General features: G+C 37.5%; 1 long non-coding RNA gene across 1 annotated transcript in view; it reads right to left on the reverse strand.

The window, feature by feature from the left end:
* The window catches only part of LOC124961116 (uncharacterized), a 30617-nt gene extending 4846 nt beyond the window's left edge, over positions 1 to 25771 (reverse strand). Inside the window, exons 1-2 of the long non-coding RNA XR_007104240.1 lie at positions 25566 to 25771; positions 16446 to 16556 (exon numbers count right to left, since the gene is read on the reverse strand). This is a non-coding gene — a long non-coding RNA (uncharacterized LOC124961116). The remainder of the gene's footprint in view (positions 1 to 16445; positions 16557 to 25565) is intronic.
* Positions 25772 to 26251: the final 480 nt, after the last annotated feature.

Raw genomic sequence — 26251 nt, forward strand, 5'->3', positions numbered from 1 at the left:
ATATCCATATTTTACAATTTGGTATCTTTTTAACTCTATTAACCTAGATTACTCCACCATACAGGCTATGGTCCAATGTTGTCCCATGAATGTTCTTAAGCAAAAAAATAAAATAACATTCTTATTAGCTACACGAATGTAATGTGCAGACTGGAGTCTTGGCATGATCATTCTCATGCCCATCTGTCTCCATTATTTTGCCCATCTGCATTGTGATATGCCAACATGAACTAGAGACAGAAGCCAGCAGAGGTCCGAATGAGGGATCTAGCCTTCAGGACATAAAACTGAACTTTTTCCTTATAAAATGATTTTTATAGAGAACAAATCGGTGAGAATTCTTGGATTTTATAAAAGATTGTCCTGATATTTGCCTTTCAAAAGCAAAAATTTCAGGGACTAAAATTTTTCTGGATATTTTCTTTGATGAGGCTCATATCACATAACCAGATTGACAACTTCTGTTTTCAATTTCTACTTTGTAGTACATAAGAATTTTCATAACCTTACTCGTTAGAAATGGAGACCCAGGGATAGGGTCTCAATTTAGGGTAGGACTTATATAGGTACCCCTAGGGATACTGAATATAATAAGAGTAGTAGGATCTAAAAAGCTGTTAGCATTGGCTGGGAGTTCAGGTGAAGATAACAAAAGATCCATATGCAGGTGAGAAGGTGGTGGGGAGAGTCAAAACACTGAAGTCCAGGGATAGAACCAAATTAGGGATCAAATGGAAAATGTCTATGTCTTATTTTACAATAGGAGATGACAAGTTTGGAGTAACCCAGATGAATTTTTCCAAAATGCATTTAAATACTGGGGATATAACCTGACATGAGCATTCCCATGAAGGGTAAGTTGTCATCAATTGAATCAGTTCAAGCCTCATAAAATTCTGAAACAAGGCTGCTTTAGGCATTCATGATTAAACTAACTTAGTAACTGGATAATAGAGGCAAAAATTACCTTGATACAATCTGCCTAATAAACCATTGCCAAGTGTACGTAGAGTGGGAAAAAGGAGAGAAACACCCACTACTCTCTCCCAGTCACAGACCAATTCTTGGGGCATTAGACTATGAATAAAAAACTTTCCAAGGGGTAAAAACAAACTTAACACATTCGGGAAGCGACACATTTTTGTCTTCGAGAGTTCAAACAAAATATTATTTCCCAAGGAAAAGGTATGTTCCCATTGATTTTTTTCCCATACCTAAGTACCTGCAGAAACACTATAATCTCCCCATAAATTCAACACAAAACTAATATCAGATTTGGTTATTCTGAGCTTGGAAAATAAACCTAGAGACTTAAGTAAAGACTTTCTTTTCTATTGATCCCTTCCCCTTAAATTTAATGGCAGTATCTAAATTCCTTCTGTGTACTCTGCTATAGCAGGTGATTTCAATGAGCACTCCCAAAAGCTCTGTGGATAGAGCTCTCTGTATGCTTCCCTCCCCTTTGTAGTCTTCTGCATTTTATCCTATACTTTTAAAAAAACATTATTCTGAGAGTCTATAACCTTCATGAGACTGCTAAAGGGTCCCAAGACACATAAAAGGTTACAACAAGTTCTAGAAGCTACGGAGAAGACAGACTTTATCAGTGAATGCCAAAAGAAAAAAAAATGGTATTTAAGAGATCGATTTGATGCTAAAACAATTAGGCATACCAACTGAAATGATCTGAAATAACAATTGATTATATTTTTCCGTCTGTTGTTTTGGCATCAACAGACACAAATCATTAATAGATAAAATAGACTGCTTCCTTGTTAAATTTGGGACCCAGATTGAATTCAATTTTAATATGTCCAAAACAAAACAAAACAAGCAAGTAAAGGTGCCATCTGGTCTCAAGAGTCACAATAGGACCGTGTCACAAATGATCTGAGTATCAGAGCAGTCCATTGAAAAGAGCATAAATTAAGTTGATAACATTCAGATATTTCTAACAATAAAACATGGTAAGTAGGGAAAATTAAGGAATTCATGAAGTAAAAATTGTAAGAAAGTTTCCATGTGTAAATTATGCGAAAGGGGGCTCACAATCCTGTGCCCTATGCTTCATTGTTTATAGATCTTTTATCTTTTATTTTATTGCTACTCAAAATTCCATCCTAAGAAATATTAGGTCACTATTTTAAGGAAGATAGAATCTGTTTATGGTACAGTTTCTCCCAGACTGTAATACACACTTTCACACCTTTAAAAATACATCATTCTCACTCACTTTTTGAAGAGGTTGAATTTATGTTTATCTTCCATTACAGGCAATGGCTGTGATTTATAAGAAGTCAAATAGGGATTATTTTTCATTTTTTAGAACAAAAAAGATTCTGGTTTATCACATAAATTTTGAATCCCTAGAGGGGTTTCCTCAAGGTCAACAATTTGACATAGAAGTGATGTGTATAGTCTTTCAAGAGTTAAAAGAAATCTAAATAAGCTTACCAACAATCATCAGGGATGGAGTATTTTCATTATAAAAAGCTCTATAGTACATTGGTCGATCAGTCATCTTTCTGATTGCTATACCTCTTCAGTGTGCCATTTGTCATGACATTTATCCAATGCAATACTTTGTACAGATAATAATGAGAGGGAAATAAAACCACATCTAAATTCGTGTTGGAGATAATTACATTGTCAAACGTATAGGTAATGAGAAATTTTTCTAAGCTCTGAACACATTCTAACATAGAATTTAGAGTGAATTTTTTTGTTCATTTGTTTTCTGTGTCTTTTTGGCTGTCTCAACTAACATTTTTTATAAGTATCACTTCATAAAATCAACAAATCACAAAGGCAATCCTGATGATGTGTTTAGAAACATAAAATTAAAAAACTAATGTAAAATGATTGATTGCTGAACTTGGAAATTAAGATATTTTTCTGTTAGCTAGGCTTAAAAAAATGTGTGTCTAATATTGCAAAGCGCAATATGGAACTGAAGTTTGTAGTTCTCAAAGTTGCCTGTTCTGTGAAGTCAAAACTTAAGAAAAGTTTTTTTCTTTTTTTTTTCCCCCCTTGGAAACTATACTGGTGTGAGCCCCATTGAGAAATAAAAATAATGTTGCTCCCAGCAAAGAATGAGTGAGATTATGAAAAATCACTCTTGGAGCACATTTGCTTTCAGGGTTTGTATCACTATTACATTGTCCACTTTTTGACTCCTTAAGTAATAAACAGAGTGAGAGAATCCACTTACCATATGGTAGCTGAAGAATGGATTTGTTAAATTAATAAGAAAAACTCTTCTTTTGTGTATTCTTCATCCCACAAATACTCTCACATGCAGTGACCCACCATCCCATTTTAGTCAGGACAGAGAGCATTCTGCAGATATGGTACCTTCAGGGCTAAAACCAAGAGCATTTGCAGAAGAGTAGTTTGGTCATCACGGCTGCTGTGTAGTGGACACTATTGTAAGAACCAGGAACTTTTCCCAAGAATATGTATGACATAACCTCTTCCATGCATATCTGAGAAATTTCTTTATCTCTTAAATTTGTGAATAGGAAATTAAATTTTATTTCCCTGTCTCCAGCATAACGGTTGAGTTCAATGAGTATTTACATTCAATATCAATGCTAAGTAGTAAGTATTTTGGAACCGGTGATTTGGTGCCAGATGAAATAATTTAGAGACTAATTGAGTATATGGCCTGCTAAAAGTTATGGCAAATTTAGTTTGAAATTAAGGCTATATTTACTGTATGTGGGCACTAGAGACACATATATATTTTAAAATTTAAGCAGAATTTAACAGTCTAAATGACTTCTTATCTCTTTTTTAAATGCTGTCTAGGCCCTTTTCTAGACATCTGCCCATCAGGAACAGATTATCATGGGGGAAAAACGTGTTTACCATTAAATATATAACTCTTATTCTTTAGGGAGCTACATGAAATCAGTCACTATGGGTTTTTTTTTCCCCCATGAGCAAAAAGTTTTGCTTAAAAGATAGAACAGAGAGGGGAGAGGAGACTACTCCAGAGAGGAGGGGGCCAGAGCATGTGTGGGAGGGCGTGGGGGCCTCTTGCCCCTTTATAGACTTTAGGTTTCCTTCCTTCTCATGCCCCCTCCTCGTCCTATCTTGCCTCTGTGACCAAAAGGGTTTTCCAGGGAGAAACTCTTCCTATTTTCCAGATTGACCCAGAAAGGCAAAAAGGGGTTCACCCAGAGGGTACTCATTAACAACTCTTCGGTGGGAAGAACAATCCCCTGGAGGCACAGATGAGGAGGACGGGAAAGTGTTCCGGAAGTGTTAGTATCCCATTTCCTTTTGAACTAGCCCCCATCTTCTTGACCCAATCGTTCATTATCTACACTGTCCTTTTATCCTGGTCTCAATCCCGCCTTCAATTAAGGGATCCCTTATACTTAAAGATTCACATTCCCAAATAGAGCCCATATCCTCACTGGCCTTGTCATGGGAAAAACAGCTCTTATACCTCCTGGTGAAACATTATTGGTTTCTATCATCATCCTGATATTTATTGACATATTCCAGATGCTGTGACATTTATTTTGTATTAATCTCATTTCAGTACTCATGTCTTTTTGTTCCTCTCACAGAAGCACCCACATCTCAGATTACAACCTGTTCTTTCTGAACCAGACTTTTACCACAGATCCCTCGACTGACCCACCCACAACATTCCTAAGAGGTAAACCCAAATTGTTTGGGTACGTTTTGTTGTGTGTGTGTGTTTTTTTTTTTTTTTCCTCAGTATATCTAAATTTCTCTAATTTTAGATGCAACAGCAGACCTCTAATCAACTGCAGTCATTTGTTTTAGAAAGAACAGCTTTTGGAGTTGAAGAAATAGCTCGTTTTGGAGAGTGCTCGCCTACCATGCACAAGGGCAGCGGTTCGAACCCTCGGACCCCCGGACCACCAGACAGGGGTTGGGGGCGAGAGAACAACATTTTTCATGTATTATATTGGTGCATAATTATACATAATGGTGGAACTTTTTGTTAAACCTGTACATTTGCCCAATATATCAGTATACTCTGGCCAATATCATTCCCCAGTATTTCCCTATTCCCTCCCCTTCCCTCTCTCCCTGGTCCCTTTCCTCTACTCTACTGCTCCCCCTTCAATTTTCACGAGATCCCCCCCTTCGCCACCTTCCTTTTCCTTTTAAGAGAACAATTTTTATTATAAGCACTAAAAAGTTTTTTTTTTTTTTTTAAAGAAAATAAATAAATAAATCAGGATCCAGCTCCTCGGAAACCAACTCACACACCACAGACCCAGCCAAGCCACAGAAGCTGTATGTATGTTGCTTTCCTCTCTGTGGCAGATGATTTGAGAAGCACTAGTAGTAACGTGGGTTCCAACTGACCTGGGATGAAAATCATTTTTGTTTAGCTGCGTCAGTTCCCCAGTATCTTTTGGTGAGGCATGAGAGCCAAGGTCTAAACAAAAAAAGAAAGACAACCATGTCTTTCTTTATCCCAGCATTTAAGGACTTGAAAAATCTCTCTTTTCAGCAACAAACCTATAATAGCAGGTTTCAGGTGGGAATGACAGCTCTTCAGATCTGGAGGGAAAGATGCTTACGCAGACTTCTGTTAGAAATTCTTCATCCTACACATCATTAGAGACAACTGGGGCAAACGGCCTTCAAAACTACTACACTAGCAGCTACACCACGATTATTAACTCGAGTTTTCTTTCAGTTGTTTCTTGAAGGCCCTGTTCTGGATTGCAATACTTGCTGTCCGTCAAGTTTCCTCGGAGAAGATCTAAGTCAGCAAATGTAGGGTCCAGTCATAACTGCAATGATAGTATGTTACCCAGCTGAATTTTGAGTTTCAACTGAAAATGGGTCAGATACAGAGCAAGATTGAAAGCATTTTGGGGGAAAGATGAAGGAATATAAATAACATTTATACTCAGATAAGCTCTTCCCACTCCAAACAAACCAAACTGTCCAGGGTAGAACTTTCAGTGTATTCCACTCATCAGGGTTCTAAATTGGAAGTTTTATTCTTGATATCTCCCAGTTCATCAAGGTTAGTATATGAAAAAGAGAACTCATTAATCCCTTAATAATCTGTTCCTATTCCTACATTTCCACTTCTTTCCTAATTAATGGAGCTATGTGTCATTTACATCAGGAACCTGGGAGCTATTACAAATTCTTCCACCTTCCTCAACTTTTGTGTAATTACATACCAGTGAATGCAGCCAGTGAGTCCACAAAGATTGGGGAGACTGGAAGACTGTCCATTAAGACCCAGTTGAACTGGGCACAGTGGCACTCTCACCTGTAATACCAGTGACTCAGGTTGAGGCAGGATGATAACCAGTTCAAAGCCGGCCTCAGCACTAAGTAACTCAGTGACACCCTGTCTCAAAAAAAAAAAAAAAAAAAAAAAAATACAAAATACAAAATAGGGCTGGGGATATGGTGCAGTGGTTGAATGTCCCTGAGTTCAATCCCTGGGTAACTCACCCCCCCAAAAAAACAAGTTGAGTTCACTTTAATTCTATTTCATCTGTTAACAAATAGTGCAAATGTTATACAGAAGATTAAGAACTAAGATAAGTAGACTCAACTGCATGATAGCTTCCTTCATTATTCCCAGACTTGTGCCAGAAGGATAAGGGTAAATGCAGGCAAGGTGGAAAAAACCACCAGTTGGAGAAGCCCAGGTTTGAGGACCATCTGTATTCCACTGTACTGGATCACGACAGGGCTAGAGATTCTACCACATCACCAGCTGTGTGCTGAGTCCCGGTTACACACTGCCCTGAATATTGTCTTACTGCATCGTCAGGTCTTCCGGGCTTCAACTCCACAGATGGGTCCCTTGCCCACCCATCTCATGCACGCTGTTAATTCCGCTTTTGAAGAGCTGTGATATCGTCACCTCTTATCCTTTCCTTCTGCCACTGCTTTTGTACAGCCCCTAAGCGTCTCTCACCCTTCAGCCTCATCCTACTTGAACCTGGCATCTGCAGTGTATCCCGTTATCTTTCTAAAAGGTCAACACATGCATGTCACATGCCAGTTAATAACACTTTATGACTCTTTGCTAAAAAAAGAAGAAAAAAAGCAACCCCCTATGACTCCAAAGGCCTTTCATGCCCTGACCTCTGTTTTTCCTCTGATATAATTTCCCATTGTTGTTCTACTCATCATTTTCTTCCCAGCAAATGCTCGCTATTACAGTTCTGTGGCCGTGCTGGGCTGTTTTGCTCCAACTTTCCTTCACAAATGTTATTCTCCTTATGCGCCTTAGTTACTCAACAATTATGTATTTAAAGCTTACTTTATGTCCAGTACAGGGCTAGGTGCTGAGAATCCAAAGTCAAGTCAGACATGATCTTTTCTGGAAAGAATTCAAAACTTCAGAGAAGTTCAAATACACAAATAAACAGATATTTTATGCTATGATGAATTTTTAATGAGGGCTTAGCCAAATTTCTGTGGGAGAGCAGAGAACACATCAACTAATGGAAACGGTGAGGGGCACCACAGACTTCCTGATTTTTTGTGTTTTAAAAAATAACTAGAATCTATTTATGAAATGGGGCTCAATTTGCTTTTATGCTCTCAGCTGAGAAGAAATCCTGAATTAATAGAGATGGCATATCCCTTTCCTTTTATACTGTCACCTATACTTCTAGGTTGATTTCCCAGTTTAGTGAGGTTAGTGAGTTGTCTAGACCCCTTAAAATAGGGAGTTTCACCTGGACTTTGGCAAAAGCTGGCAGTCTCTTCACACTACATGCACACGTCCTCACCTGGTGTCTTCGGACACTAGCCTATCGTCTTGGAAATGTTCCAGACTTTTTCAGCCATATACCTTTATAGCCTTTTCCCCTGAGCAGCAACAGGTGGGTATGAATCTACCTGGGTGTGATAATTTTTCTTTCACAGAGGGCATGCAATAATAAATGAGTGAATGGATAAATGAATGAATGGATGTATGGACAGACGGACAGGTGATTGGATGGATGGAAGCATGCGTGTGCAAACCACTGCTTATGCAATAATTGCGATTGCATTTCCACCTGCTACAATAGCCCCAATTCTCCCTGGGGTTATGGATAATTGACTCAATGCAACAAGGAAATCATCTAGGACAACTTATATATAATTTCACTAAAACTTCATGCTTTATATTCCGTTTTTGCCTCTAGCTATTTTTCCATCAAGACTCAGTTTAATAATCATTCCTGTGTAACATCTTCTGTACTCTCAACTGACTTGATCGTTCTCTTTGCTATGTTAAAACCACATCTGAACTTACTTACATTGCCATTATCCACTGCTGTTTATCACGTGTCTGACCTCAAGGACTGTGGCTTATGTAGCTCTAGATCTCTCCAAGCTTTCGCTATTCAGACAATTCAGTAGTCTGACATTGCTAGGAGAGATTTTGTTCCACATGAAGACATATTCCTGACACTTGAAATAATTAGAAGTACTTTTTATTTGCAAATTATTATCACCTGGTCTTTTTTTTTTTCAACTTTTAAATCAATTAGTGCATGTTAAGTTCTTTATTTTATATTTATTTTTCATGTGGTGTCAAGGATGGAACCTAGTGCCTCACAGGTGCTAGGCAAGCACTCTATCACTGAGCCACATCCCTGGCCTATCACTTGCTCTTTTTAATCAGCACATATAAAACTATATTTTTACTGCCTTTTTGACTTGATTGTTATTTCAAACTATTGTCACAGAAGTTTATATGAGATCTATTGAAGGATGGGATCATGCTTTCTGGAAACTTTTTACAATTTTTTTTATTCCCATTTGTCATGAGCTACAACTTCCCTTCTTATAGTCAGTGTGCCTGTTTTTAGGACTTCTCCCACCCCAAGAAATCTTTGAAGGTGCTGCTTCTGTTCTACTCCTGCTTCAACATCCAGAAGGTCATTAGAAGTGCACCTAAGTGGAGAGACTTTAGAGTGAGAGCAAAGGGAACTTTCCAAGAAGTACATTATATAACACTGTGACTTGTGTTTTTTTTTAATTTATTTTTATTGTAAACAAATGGGATACATGTTGTTTCTGTTTGTACCTGGAGTAACAGCATACCATTTGCATAATCATACATTTACATAGAGTAATGATGTTTGATTCATTCCATTATTTTTTCCTTCCCCTCCACAACTCCCACCTCTCTTTTCGCTCTATACAGTCCCTCCCTCTTCCATTCTTGCCCCCCTCCCACCCCCCATTACGTGTCATCATCCGCTTATCAGTGAGATCATTCATCTTTTGGATTTTTGAGATTGGCTTATCTCACTTAACATGATATTCTCCAATTTCATCCATTTGCCTGCAAATGTCATAATTTTATTATTCTTTATAGTTGAGTAATATTCCATTGTGTGTGTATGTATATATATATATATATATATATATATATATATATATATATACACACCACAGTTTCTTTATCCATTCACCAATTGAAGGACATCTAGGTTGGTTCCATAGTCTGGCTACTGTGAATTGAGCAGCTATGAACATTGATGTGGCTGCATCTCTGTAGTATGCTGATTTTAAGTCCTTTGGGTATAGGCCAAGGAGTGGGATAGCTGGGTCAAATGGTGGTTCCATTCCAAGTTTTCTAAGGAGTCTCCACACTGCTTTCCAGAGTGGCTGCACTAATTTGCAGCCCCACCAGCAATGTATGAGTGTACCTTTTTCCCCACATCCTTGCCAACACCTGTTGTTGCTTGTATTCTTGATAATCACCATTCTAATTGGGGTGAGATGGAATCTTAGGGTGGTTTTGATTTGCATTTCTCTTATTACTAGAGATGTTGAACATTTTTCCATATGTTTGTTGACTGCTTGTAGATCTTCTTCTGTGAAGTGTCTATTCATTTCCTTAGCCCATTTGTCGATTGGATTATTTGCATTCTTGGTATAGAGTTTTTGAGTTCTTTATAGATTCTGGAGATTAGCGCTCTATCTGAAGTATGAGTGGCAAAGATTTTCTCCCACTCTGTAGGCTCTTTCTTCGCATTGCTGATAGTTTCCTTTGCTCAGAGAAAGCTCTTTAGTTTGAATCTATTCCAGTTATTAATTCTTGCTTTTATTTCTTGTGCTATGGGAGTCCTGTTGAGGAAGTCTGGTCCTAAGCCAACATGTTGAAGCTCTGAAATTCATCTGGAAGAATAAAAAACCCAGAATAGCTTTAGCAATCCTTGGCAGAAAGAGTGAAGCAGGGGGTATCGCAATACCAGATCTTCAACTCTACTACAAAGCAATAGTAACAAAAACGGCATGGTATTGGTACCAAAATAGAAAGGTGAATCAATGGTACAGAATAGAGGACATGGACACAAACCCAAATAAATACAATTTTCTCATACTAGACAAAGGGGCCAAAAATATGCAATGGAGAAAAGATAGCCTCTTCAACAAATGGTGTTGGGAGAATTGGAAATCCATATGCAACAGAATGAAACTAAACCCATATCTCTCACCCTGCAGGAAACTCAACTCAAAATGGATTAAGGATCTCGGAATCAGACCAGAGACCTTGCATCTTATAGATAATCGCCATTCTAATTAGGGTGAGATGGAATCTTATTTTGATTTGCATTTCTCTTATTACTAAAGATGGTGAACATTTTTTTCATATGTTTGTTGATTGCTTGTAGATCTTCTTCTGTGAAGTGTCTGTTCATATCCTTAGCCCATTTGTTGATTGGGTTATTTGTATTCTTGGTGTAGAGTTTTTTGAGTTCTTTATAGATTCTGGAAATTAGTCTCTATGTGAAGTATGAGTGGCAAAGATATTCTCCCAATCTGTAGGCTTTCTCTTCACATTGCTGATAGTTTCTTTTGCTGAGAGAAAGCTATTTAGTTTGAATCTATCCCAGTTATTGATTCTTGCTTTTATTTCTTGTGCTATGAGAGTCCTGTTGAGGAAGTCTGATCCTATGCCAACAAGGTGAAGATTTGGACCTACTTTTTCTTCTATAAGATGCAGGGTCTCTGGTCTGATTTCAAGGTCCTTGATCCATTGTGAGTTGAGTTTTGCACAGGGTGAGAGATAGTGGTTTAGTTTCATTCTGTTGCATATGGATTTCCAGTTTTCCCAGCACCATTTGTTGAAGAGGCTATCTTTTGTCCATTGCATATTTTTGGCACCTTTTTCTAGTATTAGAAAATTGTATTTATTTGGGTTTGTGTCCGTGTCCTCTATTCTGTACCATTGATCTACCTGTCTATTTTGGTTCCAATACCATGCCGTTTTTGTTACTATTGTTTTGTAGTATAGTTGAAGTTCTGGTATTGCGATACCCCCTGTTTCATTCTTCCTGCTAAGGATTGCTTTAGCTATTCTGGGTTTCTTATTCTTCCAGATGAATTTCATGATTGCTTGCTCTATTTCTGTAAGGTACGTCATTGGGATTTTAATTGGAATTGCATTGAATCTGTACAGCACTTTTGGTAGTATGGCCATTTTGACAATATTAATTTTGCCTATCCAAGAACATGGGAAATCTTTCCATCTTCTAAGGTTTTCCTTAATTTCTTTCTTCAATGTTTTGTAGTTTTCATTGTAGAGATCTTTTACCTCTTTGGTTAGACTGATGCCCAAGCATTTTTTTTTTTTGAGGTTATTGCAAATGGAATTGTTTTCCTCATTTCCCTTTCAGCTGTTTCATCGCTTGTGTATAAAAATGCTTTAGATTTATGCGTGTTGATTTTATAGCCTGCTATTTTGCTGAATTCATTGATGAGGTCTAGAAGTTTTCTGGAGGAGGTTTTTGGATCCTCTAAATATAGAATCATGTCATCAGCAAATAGTGATAGCTTAAGTTTCTCTTTTCCTATTTGTATCCCTTTAATTTCTTTAGTCTGCCTAATTGCTCTGGCTAGAGTTTCAAGGACAATGTTGAATAGACTTGTGTTTTTTGCTATTCTAAGAATTGACAAATTAAAAAAACTGTCCTTCAACCTCAGTTGTGCAAGTCCATTTTGAAGAACAGTTCTTCAGATAAGTGAAGTCTATATGTGGATACCGTAGACTTCAACATACTATAAATATATAAATAAACATCAACACCATTAATAACGACCTCCCCAAAACTACTTAGAAAAAAAAATGTGAATTATAGGAACTTGAAGCAATAGATATAACTCTTTTAAACCTTGCATTTTCTACCCCAAACTTAATTTTGAATAATCATAATAACCATACAGAGTGACCGTGTGTTTGTGTGTGTGTGTGTGTCCGCACACACACCTGCTTCTAAGTCCATGTGTATAATCCAGCAAACCTTCTGCTGCTTTCCTGAGCTCAGAGTCAGTGAAATGAAACAGATGTGGCAAGCACTCAGAGCTAGTAGCAAGCACAGGAGTCTAGGCATTCGGTAGTATCCTTGCTGGAAAAAACAGCATCATTTCTTTTTCAATTCATTAAATATTATTGAAAATTATCTTTTTACATCAGAGGAGACATTTGCTTCATGATCTGTTGAACAATTTCTATGAGACATTTAAGCTTATTAAATTTTCTTAATTCCTATGAAATTGATTCAAATTTTAAACAGCAACACCCTCAGATATTTTTGATGTAGACATTTTTCAATACAAAATGCAAGGCCACTTTATGGTCTAGCAAACATACCCCAATTTTTACCACTATATATTACAAATAAAAATCATGACACAATATGAAAAAAAAGTGTTGCTTACAAAGTACTTTAAAATGATTAATAATTTTTTGTGCCCGATCTTGAATATATTTAATTTTCTTAATAGGAATGAATCTATGATGAGATTTTTCTCTAGAAATAAGAAACTTAATCTTTTTTGTAAACTGCAGATGTTGCGATTTCTCATTACTACAACTAAAAATAAACCTACATGTGGCAATTTAACTGTAAATGATTCATAGGCCAAAAAAAAAATAACAGATTCTTTGGGACTTGATGTTTCATCACTATAATTTTATAATTGTCACTTGTAATAAAGTAGAATTTCCATGACAGTCAAACGTACATATTACCAACAATTATATAAGCAAAGAAGAAATTTCCCTAAATTTTACTGCAACACCTGAAGAAATTAAAAAGCAATCATCAGACACTTCAACAATCACCAATGAATAAAGTTATCTTGTCACTAAGAGAAATGTTACTTATGTTGTGATTATATAATGTCAGTAAAAGTTATTGAAATCTTTATAATGTTCTGTACTTGTCATTACGACTCCTGTTTCAACTGTTTTCCCCCATGCTGACGGCATATTATAGAAATTATAATCCATTTGCTTTGTTTCTACAACCCATAGGCTTCTTACATTTTATAACCTAGAGCCTTCTTCTTCAAAGTAGGGACCATAAACTGGAAAGATCAGCATAATCTGGAAGCTGCCTAGTCATGCAGGCTCTCGGGCCCCCTGGATCAGAGGCTGCGCTTTAGCAAGATCCCTGGGTAACTTGTGTGCATGCTGGACAAGTGCTACCCTAGCACACAACTCTCCGTAGCGCTAGCACATCACTTCATTTGCAGGTGATTGGATTTTGGAGTGTGGACATTGGATATTCAGCCTTCACTTCTGCAACTGAATTTTTAAATTGAAAAGAAAACACATCAAAGTTATTGTGTGAACATGAACACATGGTGGCACTGATGTCGCCAAACTTACATTCCTTAATTTTTTTTAATAAAAAAAAATATAAGTGGACAAAATAATTTTAAGGATAATGGAGCATCATCTGGTCCCAAGTGACATTTATAGTATTTGGAAGTATGGTCATTTAAAAGAAAGTGCCAAGTACTGTGTCTAACTAGTAAAACATAAATGTCCAAAATATAGCCAAGGTCTTCAGGTAGGATGACATTCTAATGGAAGATTTGGGCCAATGGCAAGTATTTAAAATAAGATTTGCAATCACTATCAGTTCAAGTGTGCATAGTGAGAAAATTATCCTGAAATAGTAATCATGTCCCCAAAATTTCTATCTATGGTGTGCTGGGGGGAGGGGGTGGGATTTGGATTATTACATCAAGCTTACAAAGAGAGAGAAACAGTAGAAAGCTGTTATTATTGCAATTGTTGCTTGTTGCTTTATCTTCTGTCTAGACTGCAGAGAACAAAAAATTAAAGATGGTGAATGGAACAAATGAGATTTTCCCACCATAATAGAAGGAAAAGTGAATAGATGGGATAGAGTGCCTCCCACTGTCTGTCAACCTCTAGATGAGAAAGAGTGAGGAGACAGGTGTGGTTTGAAGTTCCAGGAAGATGGAGATAAGAGGTCCAGATGGGGGTACAGCAATTAAAGGAGGGCAGTCAGCATGAGAATTGCAGAACGACATTCACATGCCACACTTAGAAGATGAGTTGAAACTAGAAGAGATCTGCAAAACAGAGATGGAGCTGATTTTCTAGTGGCTGTTGGGAGAGGCCATTATGTCCATGTCTATTATAGGTGACCCTTAGCTTGGCTGAACACATGTTGACATCGTCTCTCCTAATGGCCCAATACCAACAGAGCATCACAAAACAAGCCAATGACCAAATAAACAGACACGCAGAAGGTGGATCTTTTAACTCAGTGCAATGGATCATAGAAGAGGCAAGGAAAAGTTCAGAACCTGCTTCTTACATGCAACTGTACAATACATATATTGACCATGCATCAGGGAATGTATATAGTAATTGCATTTGGTACTCCTTATTTTTAACCTCATTTGGAAAAGAAGAAACTGATGTTCAGAGAAATGAAGTCATTTGCTCAAGAAAACACAGAATTCAAATACCATAACCTCTCTGGTGAATCGTAAGAGAAAGATACACATTATTATTGGGAAGCTATTATACAGAGGGTTTGTGTAATTCCTTCTTAAGGAAAGAGGAAGAGTGGGCTAAAGGGGCGAAATCTGTGTCGTCATTAAGATGAGGAGAGAGCCTGCTGAGGCTAGGAGAAGTCACAGCATTGAAGCATGAAGCTCCAAGGTCAGAAGGAACCTGGGCCTGGGGCTGGACAGGGAGAGGCTGAGCACCCAGGGGTGCTAGAGCTGATGGCAGCAGAGTTGGGTGGAGAGGGATGAGGTTGGACGCAGGGGTGGGGATCCACTGCAGAGCTGGCCAACTCAAGTGAACGCCAAGCATTTCAGAATAGATTGGCACTGAAATTCTTCGATTCTATCTTTTACATAGTGATGTATTCTTTTTTCATACATGTAACATTTTCTTAATTCATTCTAGAATTTTGAGTGTCCATCTCCTTCCTGCATTGCTTCTGTGAATTCTGCGGTTTCATTTTTTTCTGTTAGTTTTTATCTCTCTTTCACATTAAGGTTTCCTTCAAGTGCTTCATGACAATGAAAGAAGCATTAAAAGCAATGTGACCAGCTCTGTGTAAAAGGACAAAGTTTGTTGACTGATGGACCTCACTGTACAGCTGCTGAGTGCTTTAAAAAAAAAAAGGCAGTCTTCTTTGGCCCTACCCCCAGATATGTGACTCGATTGATTTGAGGAGAGACACAAGCTTCAGGCTACATAAAACCTCCTCCAAGAGACTAATATGCAGACAAGGTTGTAAATAATTGCTCTCTAAGGTGATCTTAAAGGGACCGTGGGTATCATCTTGGGCTGGTTATTTTATTCAACAGTGGAATCTTTTTTAAAATCTTCTTGGATGGGGAGCGAGGTGAGGCAGACGAGAAGGATGCCAATAACATAAGCTCTCTGCACCCAAGGAAGGGGAAAAGGAAGGAACAGGATGAGGCGGGATGGGTTTTATCTTCATGTGAGTACGTTCATATTAAATCCCCCAGTTTAAATAGCAAGTCCCGACCACCTACTACAAATACATTCAGTCGATCTGATAATTTTACCTGAACTGAAAGTCAAACTCAAGTCAAGTCATCTACCAGTGGGGAGTTAGGGAGGAGATCTGGAAAGTTTAAAAACATACTGAGTCCCACCTTCAGCTCCGACGACTGACCCCTGCTTGCTCAGGTAACCAGTCACTCAAATTTCAGTCCTCAAGTAATTTTGTACTTCCACAGAGGATATTTACAGCTAGGTTCCCCCTACTCCCTGGAGCCTAAAGTTAGTTAGTTTCTCCTGTCTGATGAATTAGTCAACATGCATGGTCTGCCTTTGAGTTTCTAAGAAGTTGACTTCTTTCGTTAGCTAATCTCAGTCATTCTTCTGTTTCAGTGTATGTGTACCTTTTTATTTCTTTATTTTGAAAGTTTATAAGAAGAAATCTAGAAAAAATACCTAATCATAAATCTTACTTTCATTGATTCTTAAATTCAACCAAAGATGATTGATTAAAAACAAACAAAAGAACCTAGAAGCCCCAAATAATGTTATCACATGCAAGAAGATAGTACCCTTGATACATTCTTGAGAAAGCTTGCTGCTATGGCCAAAAGACCTGACAAGAACAATTAAAGGAAGCAAAGTTTATTTGGAGTCTTACCATTTCAGGGGTCTCATGGTCCATAAACAGACAGCTCCATTCCTTGGGACTTAATGTTAGGCAGAACATCAAGGTGGAAGGGTGTCAGAGGAAAGCAGCTGGGAGCACAGCCTGCAAGAAACAAAAAGAGAGCCCTTCTTAACAAGGACAAAATACATACCCCAAAGGACCACCTGTCCAGCCACACCCTACCTGCCTACAGTTACTGTCCAGTGTGGGTTAATGCATTGATTAGGTTAAGACTCTCATAACCCAGTCATTTCATCTCTAAACTTTCTTGTGTTGTTTCACACATTAGGTTTTGGGGGACACCACACATCTAAACCATAATAGGTCGTTGAGAGCTAAGTTGCATTTCAGCCACAGAAAAACATCTTAAGGAGCTGATTTCCAACATTATTAGCAGATGTTCTCAACTCTGCTGTGCTGTGAGCTACTCAATCTTCCAGACTGCCAATTAGTACACTGCTTTATGAAGCCTTTATCAAAAACCGTCTTTAACACATTTGCCCCAAACTCTTACCAGACGATATATTTTTCAGTTTTGATTGGAGTGCCCAGGTATAACATGATACGTGGGAGTTGGTCAATTAATTTTTGATAGGAAAAAAGAAGAAGACATTGAGGTAAAAGAGTCAGTTGTTCTTATAAACCTATCTGAGATCTAGTGACATCTGAACAATGAGAGTATAGGGTTGACTTAACCCACAGTTATTAGGACTGTAGGATTGACTTAAGCCACTGTTACCAGGGCTTGATGTGTGCCAGTCACATGCCACACACTTTCCACATGTTCTCCTTTAATTGCTTACTAATTGAGGACTTATCATCCTCGAATTCAAGTTGAGAAAACCAAGATCCAAAGAAAAAAAATAAGTTGCCCAAGATCATAAAATTAAACTGAGTTTAGAAGATATGAGGGTTTTGATCCACAAGCCCATGTGTGGCACAATGCAGCTCATCACACAAGTCAAGGACAAACTTTCAACTTGGTATAGTTGTCCTCCTCCCACACACAGGCTGTTCCAGCAGGTAAGGAATGTTCCCATGGCATGGGAATCACTTGTGGAAATTGGGATGAACATTATTTGCAGGTCTGTTTGTTCATCAATTCATTTTTAATGACCCCGGCATACTGATTAGATTTACTTAAATATAATAACCATGTTGAAACAAACTGTATTTAACCCAGATTCCTTCAACAACAATTTAAACCCACTTCTTCATTGTATCCTCAGGAGAGAAGGGAAATATCTGATAATCTTCTTTCTTTTAATAAGACTATCATATTTTTGAAAAATTATAATTTGATAGTGTCTCTTACACAGCAGCAAAAAAAAAATAATAATACAATCGTTTCACTATAGTGAGCATTGACCAGCCTATTATTATTTATGTATTCATTCTTTATTGGATTATTACAGTATCTTTTCCCTGAAGAGCTCAAGGTTCTGTTTGAGAACTTTTAAGCTGCAAACATTATTTCAACATAATGAGCCTGACTCTGTCTCCTACAGAAAGAGCGCAGAATATCACACATTTAGCCAGAAGAGGATCACTAATTCTAAGCAAGCCAAGGCCAGTCTCAGAATGCAAAGTACCCAAAGAGGGGCATCCCTGTTGGGAATAGGAGCAGGAGCAGAAATGATAAAAAGCATCACCATTTCTTTGCCAGGAAGCTTCTCTGTTGCAGTGTGGGAAGAGTGTGTGAAAGGGGGGTGGGAGAGAAACAGGAGCGCATGGGAGCGGGAGACGGCAGAAGCAGTGATGTGGAAAGGGGATAAACAGACGAGAGAAGCAAAAGATGAATAGAGTTGGCAACCTCTGGGGAGAAACCAGGAAGCAGGAACTGTGATCAGCCCTGACCTTGAAGTTCATCCGCCATTTTTCATGATTAAATAGAGTCATCCATGGCCAATGGGAGAAACTATCTTTGAGGGTCTTCTAGAACATTTTTCATCACGCAAACTTTATGCCAAACACACTGAGATTATGAAGAAATTAACTAGATCACACAGTGAGCAAGGATATCATTATGAACTCAGTAGGAACTTGGGCAACCTCGACAAGAAAGCATGGATTTTCTCCATATTTTTTCCTTAGTTCTCCTGGATAGTAGAGTCTGTTTCATGAGATTCATGTGCCCTGAGTAAATAACAGCCTCATTAGATTCAAGATGTGAAATCCTTTCTTCCTGACACTGCAATTCAACACTGCTTCCTTAAGTAGCTGGATTAAAATGGAGAATACTCTTGTCAAATCGTCAATATCAACAGATGCTATTAAAAAGCAAAAATACCTAGGTACCATTCTTGAACAAGAGTGTCTTTTTAATATTCCCAGGGAGAGTACTATCAGGATTGGAGGAAATTCTTTGTGGAATGACTTGACTGGAGTTATAGGGTGAGACTACCAATGAGGGTGAAAGACCCTCTGGAAAGAGCAGACTTGTCCTAGGATGACAAAGCATTTGTTTTACAGAGTATAGTTCCTCAGAATCACTGAAGAAGCTGAGGATTTCCTCTCCTACTCTTACCCTAGCTGTGCTTAACCTGTCTCCCAAATAAATGTCGGGAATATATTTTTAGAACATCAATTTGACAGAATATCTGTATAACTGGGACTACTAAATATTTCAATCTGGCCTTGTTACTGAATACATATGCATACTACACTAAGGAATGAGGCCAAACTGAGAATATGTGTGTGTATATGTATGCACAGTATCCTAACTGAGAATACATATGCATGTGTGTATATATATGTGTGTATATTGTATATGAATATATACATATATATACACTAATTGACTACATCAGGATTAAGAAATTAAGCTATGAGTCACAATGACCTGATTTTACTTCAGGCCTTGCTGCTTAGCCATTGGATGATGTTTTTGTGATAGCTAAGTGAGATAATGTATATATAGTGGATGGTATAGTACATGATTACCAAGTAAGTATACAATAAACAGGACCATTTATCAGCATCATTATTATTGTTATCAACTCTGACCTTTTTTTGCTCAGCCAAAAAAAAAATATATAACCAACCTTGATTTCTTATGTGTCATTCATACCCTGTGCCTAAACTTTGCTCTGTTTTTGAGGCCCTTTAGTTTTCTTCCTGGAAATTTTAATATTTCATTTTCCATAAAAATTGCAGTTTATTTCTATTCATCTATTATGCGACTCCTTTACAAAACTACAAGCCCTGAGTGGACAGGTCTGTATGATTCACCAGCCACCAACACTACAGATAGCAAACACAGTGGCATGAAAGAATGAAGTAGATTTGGCACATTCTGCACACTATATAAATCCTTAAATTGACATAAAAGATTATTTTTTTTTAAATGTGGGTCCAAAGTGTAGTTGGGAAAAAACTCTGTGTGCGCATCAGTGACTGTGCTGTGTGAGCCATTTCCTATACCACAGGGAGCACAGTGAGTGGCAGCTGCTTTATTACTGATTGAAAACTGGTTAATGAATTATGACTGCTTAGCATAACAGAGAGGTGAGTAAATTTGAAGAGGGCCAGGTTGATCAGCAGAGTGATTTAAATGTTAGAAAATAGGATTTAGGATGAGAGGCTGAGGGAATTGGGGTTATTTAGCCTAGAGAAGAGTATGGGAGGAAGTCATACAGCAAGCGAAGGCCAGCTGTTCTCCATTTTTAAAGACTAATCCATGTAATGAAATGCAAGAGGTGATGTGTTAAAATAAATTCACCAAGGGACTAAGGATTTTTTAAACATACATTTGTATTATGACTTTGGGGAACCTTCAAATTTAAGTTATACTTGAGAATTAGGGTTGAAAAAACATAATGGAAATAGCCATAGTTAGATATCTGGAAACACATATGAGTTTAAATTAAATATGATATTAGTAAAAATACAAAATATGCAAAGAAACAAGCAAATTTATAATTGTGTATGTAGCCCTAGCTTAACAAGTTTGTTGTGCATTTATTTCCAAGAAAATTGTTTAAATTTAGTAAGATTTGATTCAGATAGGATTTGTTGCCGGCTTTTCCCAGGAGATGAACTAATCTAGAACTTTATGGGTAAAAGAAATGTGCAAAGTAATTAACACCACAGAGTTTGACATAATCTGGATTTGATAATGAAATGACTAGGATTTGATGATTTGGAAAAATAGTTTAAATTTCATCTCACTTTATGTAATTTACTTCACAAAACACATCAGTTGCATCACATTATAAATGCATTAAAACAAATTGCAACTTCAGAACGGATCATTTTATGAGTCTCTTAGCAAAGAATTATCTTGCAACTTAAAAATCATATTTATATGGCTAATTCTGAGGCTATATACTTAGTGGATAATAGAGAGCTGAACATACCTATACAGAAGTATATTTTCTAATTTTACCCCAAGGATGGATGAATGTTTGCCTTGGTGATTTTCTGTGTAAGACTTTCTTTGCTCACTGATGATTTAGAGTTTGCCTGTAGATCTGGTCCGATAATAATTACTCCCATATGCTGAATGCTCTATATTTACACTATTTCTATACCTCCCAGGGCTTGAAGTTAGTCCTATTGCTTATTTTATAAGCACTATTTTCTAGATGAAAGAACTTTCCCAACATTTAGAGGGAAACATAGCACTCTGTTCATGACACAGGACTCTAGGTCATGTGTCTTCCATTTTCAAATGGGTTCGTGAGAAGTAATGGACGACACACGCGAGTAACAGCAATAGGGGATGGTCGAAATTGTGCAGTCTACAAACCTGGGATATTTTAAAGAAAATATTTGCAGAACTGATAGAGTACAGTGACCAAGATTGTGAAGTCTGGAATTAGATGGACTCAAATATGGGCTGCTGAAGTGTAGCCAAACACTGAAGGAGCTTCGCTTTCCCTCTCTTTATGACGGATATAAGTGTAGTATGTGCTTCCTAAGACTGTGATATGAAGTAAAATCCTGAATGTACAATACTTATCACAATGTAGGCATACAGTAGTTGCTCAATACTTGCAAACAAACATGCTAAATTATGCATTGTAAATGAAGATGCTAAATTACGCATCTGATGCAGATGTAGAAAGTCCAGCCTTCCTCTTTATATAGCAAAACAATGAAATTCTGCATTTGGAGTGAGCTTGTAAAATAGGCTGTGATGTATTATTTTACCATTTCCTCTTTTTCCATCCTTATACTTTCACTCCAGTTTTGTTGTTGGACTGGAAGATAATAAAATGGTTGCAGAATCCTGCCTTTCTTTTACAAGTGTTTTAATTTGTATGTTAACTCATTCTCAGAGGCTGCTGTTTAATAATACATCTTTCCAGGAAAATGTATCTTTTAAATTAAGTTGTTTGCATTTCAAATGCAATATGGAAACAATGAGAGCATATTTCCATTATTCTCCAGCCTTACGTTTCACATCTCCTTCATTGAAAGGATGTTGCTTCCTCTTCGTAGCTGCCTACAGAGGCTTAACAGATACATGAGCACCATCTTTTGGCAAAGATGAATCATGAATTTAGTTTTTTTTTTTTTTTTCATGATGCTTATCTCTCACCTCTTACTTTGTATTGGTTGTCCTAAAATTGACTCAAATGCAGATAAAATTGAATTAGTTATATTGTCAATTTTGTTTAACTTCACCCTTTAAAAAAAAATGAGCAAAGCAACTTATTTATTGTTTTCACAACAGCTCTAAAACGACAGAGATACAGTTTAATAATATGTTTTATGGATCCACAGCCATCTTATGTCTCTGCTTATAATATACCTCTGTTCAAAAGCTCCAGACTCGGGAGCAGCACAAACTCCCTGCGAGTCCTTGGTACAAATGGGGTCAGAGTTGCCAGATGATACCTCACTAACTACCCATGCTTCGTGCAGAATCATTCCGTTCTGAGGTTGGAGTCCAGCCTGGCTTTCTTGCTGGTGCAAGCCCCTGCCAAGCTTTGTGTCAGGACTTCTACAGTGACTGATGCAATGGAGGCAATGATGTTACCATTCTCCTGTTTTATATTTTAAAACTCAATACACAGCCAGGTGTGGTGACACACACCTGTAATAATGCCAGCTACTCCAAAACCTGAGGCAGGAGGATCACAAGTTCAAGGCCAGCCTCTGCAACTAAGCGAGCCCCTGTCTCAAAATAAAAATGTAAAAGGCTTGGGTTTTTAATGATTTGATCCCCAGTACTGAAAAAACAAAGCCAATATACAAAAGAATCCTGAATCTATACTTATTCAACTTACAAGAGAACTGAGCTGCACAAATTTAGTAAAGTCACTATATAGGGGAGAATTTTCCTTTGTTTATATTTTAGTCTTGATTTCAACTTTCCCTAATAATTTGATATATGTAGTTCAATCTTTAAGTTCAAATATTTAATGCAGAAACTCTTAGATTTACAGTGAAGTCTAGGAAAGAATATTAGATGTACAGACTTAGTTTGCAGTGACTTGCTGATTATTATGTCTTGGACACAACAATCAATATATATTTTCAATGAAAGCATAAATTTCATTAAATTCTAATTAAAGAATAAATTCTTATGACACTATTTTCAATGCCCTTCTTTAGCATCATTGTTCCCAATAAATGTACCAAGGCCTGTGCTGCAAACAACCTGAAGAATTATGGAATATTTTTAAATTTCTAGGAAAACATAGCTGTGTCAGATAACATGCAAACTACAAGCTCAAGGTAGTTCACAGCTTTAATATTAGATCATAGTATATTCCTTTTGATGATGTAGTATCTTTGTAGGGCAGGATTTTCTGTCATTTCTGAATTTTAAAAAAAATTTTAAAAATTGCCATAAAAAAATCAATGTGGAATAAAAATGAAGGTGGCAAAGGCTAATCCAATGCTGAAGTTTGAGGAGTTGTCTAATGTCCAATTGATGTACACAGCCCATTAATAATTAATCATGGCTATTTAAGAAAGAAATGTAAATTATTTTTTCTTAATGTAAGTACCTTACTTTTTAAAGTAGCTACTGAGTTGTTAGTACATAAATATTTAATAACCCCTTATGAGCAATGTGAATAATTACTGAGTCACTGAAGGTGGTGTGAACCAAGAAATTTGGAAACCTCTTCTTCAGCATTTGGTCACTGTTAGAAGGATGTTCTGAGTAGAAGAAACTTCATATGCACCATCTCTGCAGGGAAGGGGTGTCTGACATGTTTAGAAGCCAGTGTGTGTGTAGTACAAGAGTACTAGGCCACCATCACTACTCATGGACTAGCACTGACCAGTGCCAGTATCCTTGTGATGGACTGGCACAAGATGATATGGCAGAAGAAGAGCAAGTCAGTTTTGAAGCACATCATAGACCTAACTATTGACTTAATATTCTAACTGAAGGCAATTGTTAAGGATGTTAATACAGAAAAGCACATGCTCAAAGTTATATTCTTAAAGAAGGATAATTCTGAAAGTCACTCTCAATAACAATGTAGTACTTTATAAATATCTGAGACAAGCTAATAATCCATGGGAGATAAGGACAAGCTAAACCAATTTAAGTCTAATTAGAGTCAAATGGTCAGATCATATAAATATATATATATATATACATATATATATTTACATATACATATACACACACATATAGAGAGACATATATATTCTGGAGAGCAGTCATTAATTGAATGTGAGATCAAAAGAGATTTAAGAACAACAACCAGACTTGTCTTACACAATTTGAAGATCAGTCTACACATCAAAATAAGCAATCCAGATGGAGGAATACACCTTTATGGAATAATTAAGTAGAATGGTATAAGAGAACTATATATATGAATCTAGAGCTCCATTTAAAAAAAAAGAAAAAATAAGAGACAGTGATGTTTCATGCCATTAAAGTGAAACAGGTTATCCTTCTACATTTGAAGCATAAAGAATGATTTAAAAAAATAAAGTAGAAAGCCATAATCTCTGAGATTAGGTTCAGTTAAAAAAAATCCAAAATAATGGAAGCAAACTAAGACTGAAATGATCATCAGAAACAAGGCACATGGTTTTCTGCTCTACTTCCTCAATTCAGGTTCCAAGATGATTGTTGGAGCTTTAATATCTTATCAGGCAGAAAAAGGAATAGAAAGTGTATCCATTTCTTTCTCTCTCTCTCTCTGATGTCTATATCACAAGTACCCTTCCTTCACTTAGCCTGGGTCAAAAGTAAGATGTAAGGTGACCAATTCATCCAAGTTTTCCTGCAACCTTCCCAGTTTTATTGCCAAAAGACTCATACCCCAGAAAATCCCTTGGTTTCAGGCAAGTTGGGATGCTTGGTCACTCTTGTCATAACTAGCTGTGAGAGAGGCTAAAACAGCATTTTAGCTGTTGAAAAATGAACATCCATTAAGACAAGAGGTTCTGTTCCTCAGGAGGAACGTAGATATGAGTGAGCAACCACAATGTCATCTTCTATGACTGGTAATGGAGACCTGGCCACACCATGCTTAGGAGTTGAGTGGAGACAGAGGTCATTAAGATTGAAAAATAAGAGCAACAATGGTAAAAGAAATCACAAGGGTAAATTTCATCAAATGTCATATAGTCAAATGCCACAGACAAAGCTGAAAATTGTCCTCTCAAGGTTAAGTTTCAAAGTAATACAGCCATGGAGTTGGGGTAGATATCTAAGGAGGAATGGGTGACCAAAACCTGGAAAGCAGTCCAGAAAGGGAGGGTAAGAGCAAACGAAAACAAACCTCACTTCCCTAGAAACTTAACCGCCATCCTCCAGGAAACCTTTCCATGGCTAATGCTTGAACACAGTTTGAGAACAGACATTTTCTCTGCCTTGGAAACCTTACTCCCTTAACAGAGAGCTTCCCTGCCTGACAACTTCACAGAGGTCTTTATCTCTACCTGGGGCAGGCACTGTCCACTGTCAGCATCCCATCAGTGAAAAAGGACTTAATTTTCAAGTTGTCACCTCTATGACCCTAAGATTCTTGACATAAAGAGGCAGAGACTATGGCTTTCGATAGCAAATGAAACATAATGTTGTGAAGATAAAAAGAGGAACTCCTCTTCCTTTATTGCCTCCTGTTTTTTATACCACCCATTTTTTCCAGCTTACATGCACAGTGACCTCACCACACCAGTGTTCACCTTATCAGGATTTTGAGTCCACAGGTGGCACCTCTGCTTTCTCCCACCAGCTTTCCACTGCCTTCATTTCCAGTCCTATCCAGCTTAGCTCGCAGTCTATCACATCGGTCACACTTTTTGGCAGAGTTCTTGTTTCCTCTGTTCTTCTCCTGATAAATTCTAGAACAGTCCCCGAACCCTACTAAAGGAACTCACATTAAACTTCTTGTCAACTCTCTCTTGTTCTTCACGGATAGCTACTGGATTCTCAAAATTCAGACCACTTCCTTCAGCTGCCTGCACTCTAATCTCAGCAGGTGATCTTAACCTCCCGCCTCAGAGATCAAAGAGAAGCCATCAAAGAGGAGCTACCTTGAAAAGCTGCATGAATGCACTCAATTCGGTCTTCTCTGGTCTTCTCTCTCATGATGCTGACAACCACTCTCCTTATCCATGTGTTTCCTCGCCCCCTCCTTTTTTGGCACTTCCCGACACATAAGCAAGAAAAACTTTCTCTGCAAAGTCTTCTCTTGATTATTTTGTTCCTATCCTCTTTATAGTCATGTGTTTTAAATTCGTTCTTTAAGCTCCTACCTCTCACCAACTAGTTTGCCAAGTATTCTGCTCTGGATTCTGCCCCTCCCACTCCACAGCAGTGACTTTCAGGGAGTAAAATGAGTGACCCTCATTTTACTGCAGGTAACCAA

Source organism: Sciurus carolinensis, chromosome 12, assembly GCF_902686445.1.
Source record: "Sciurus carolinensis chromosome 12, mSciCar1.2, whole genome shotgun sequence".
Lineage (NCBI taxonomy): Eukaryota > Metazoa > Chordata > Mammalia > Rodentia > Sciuridae > Sciurus > Sciurus carolinensis.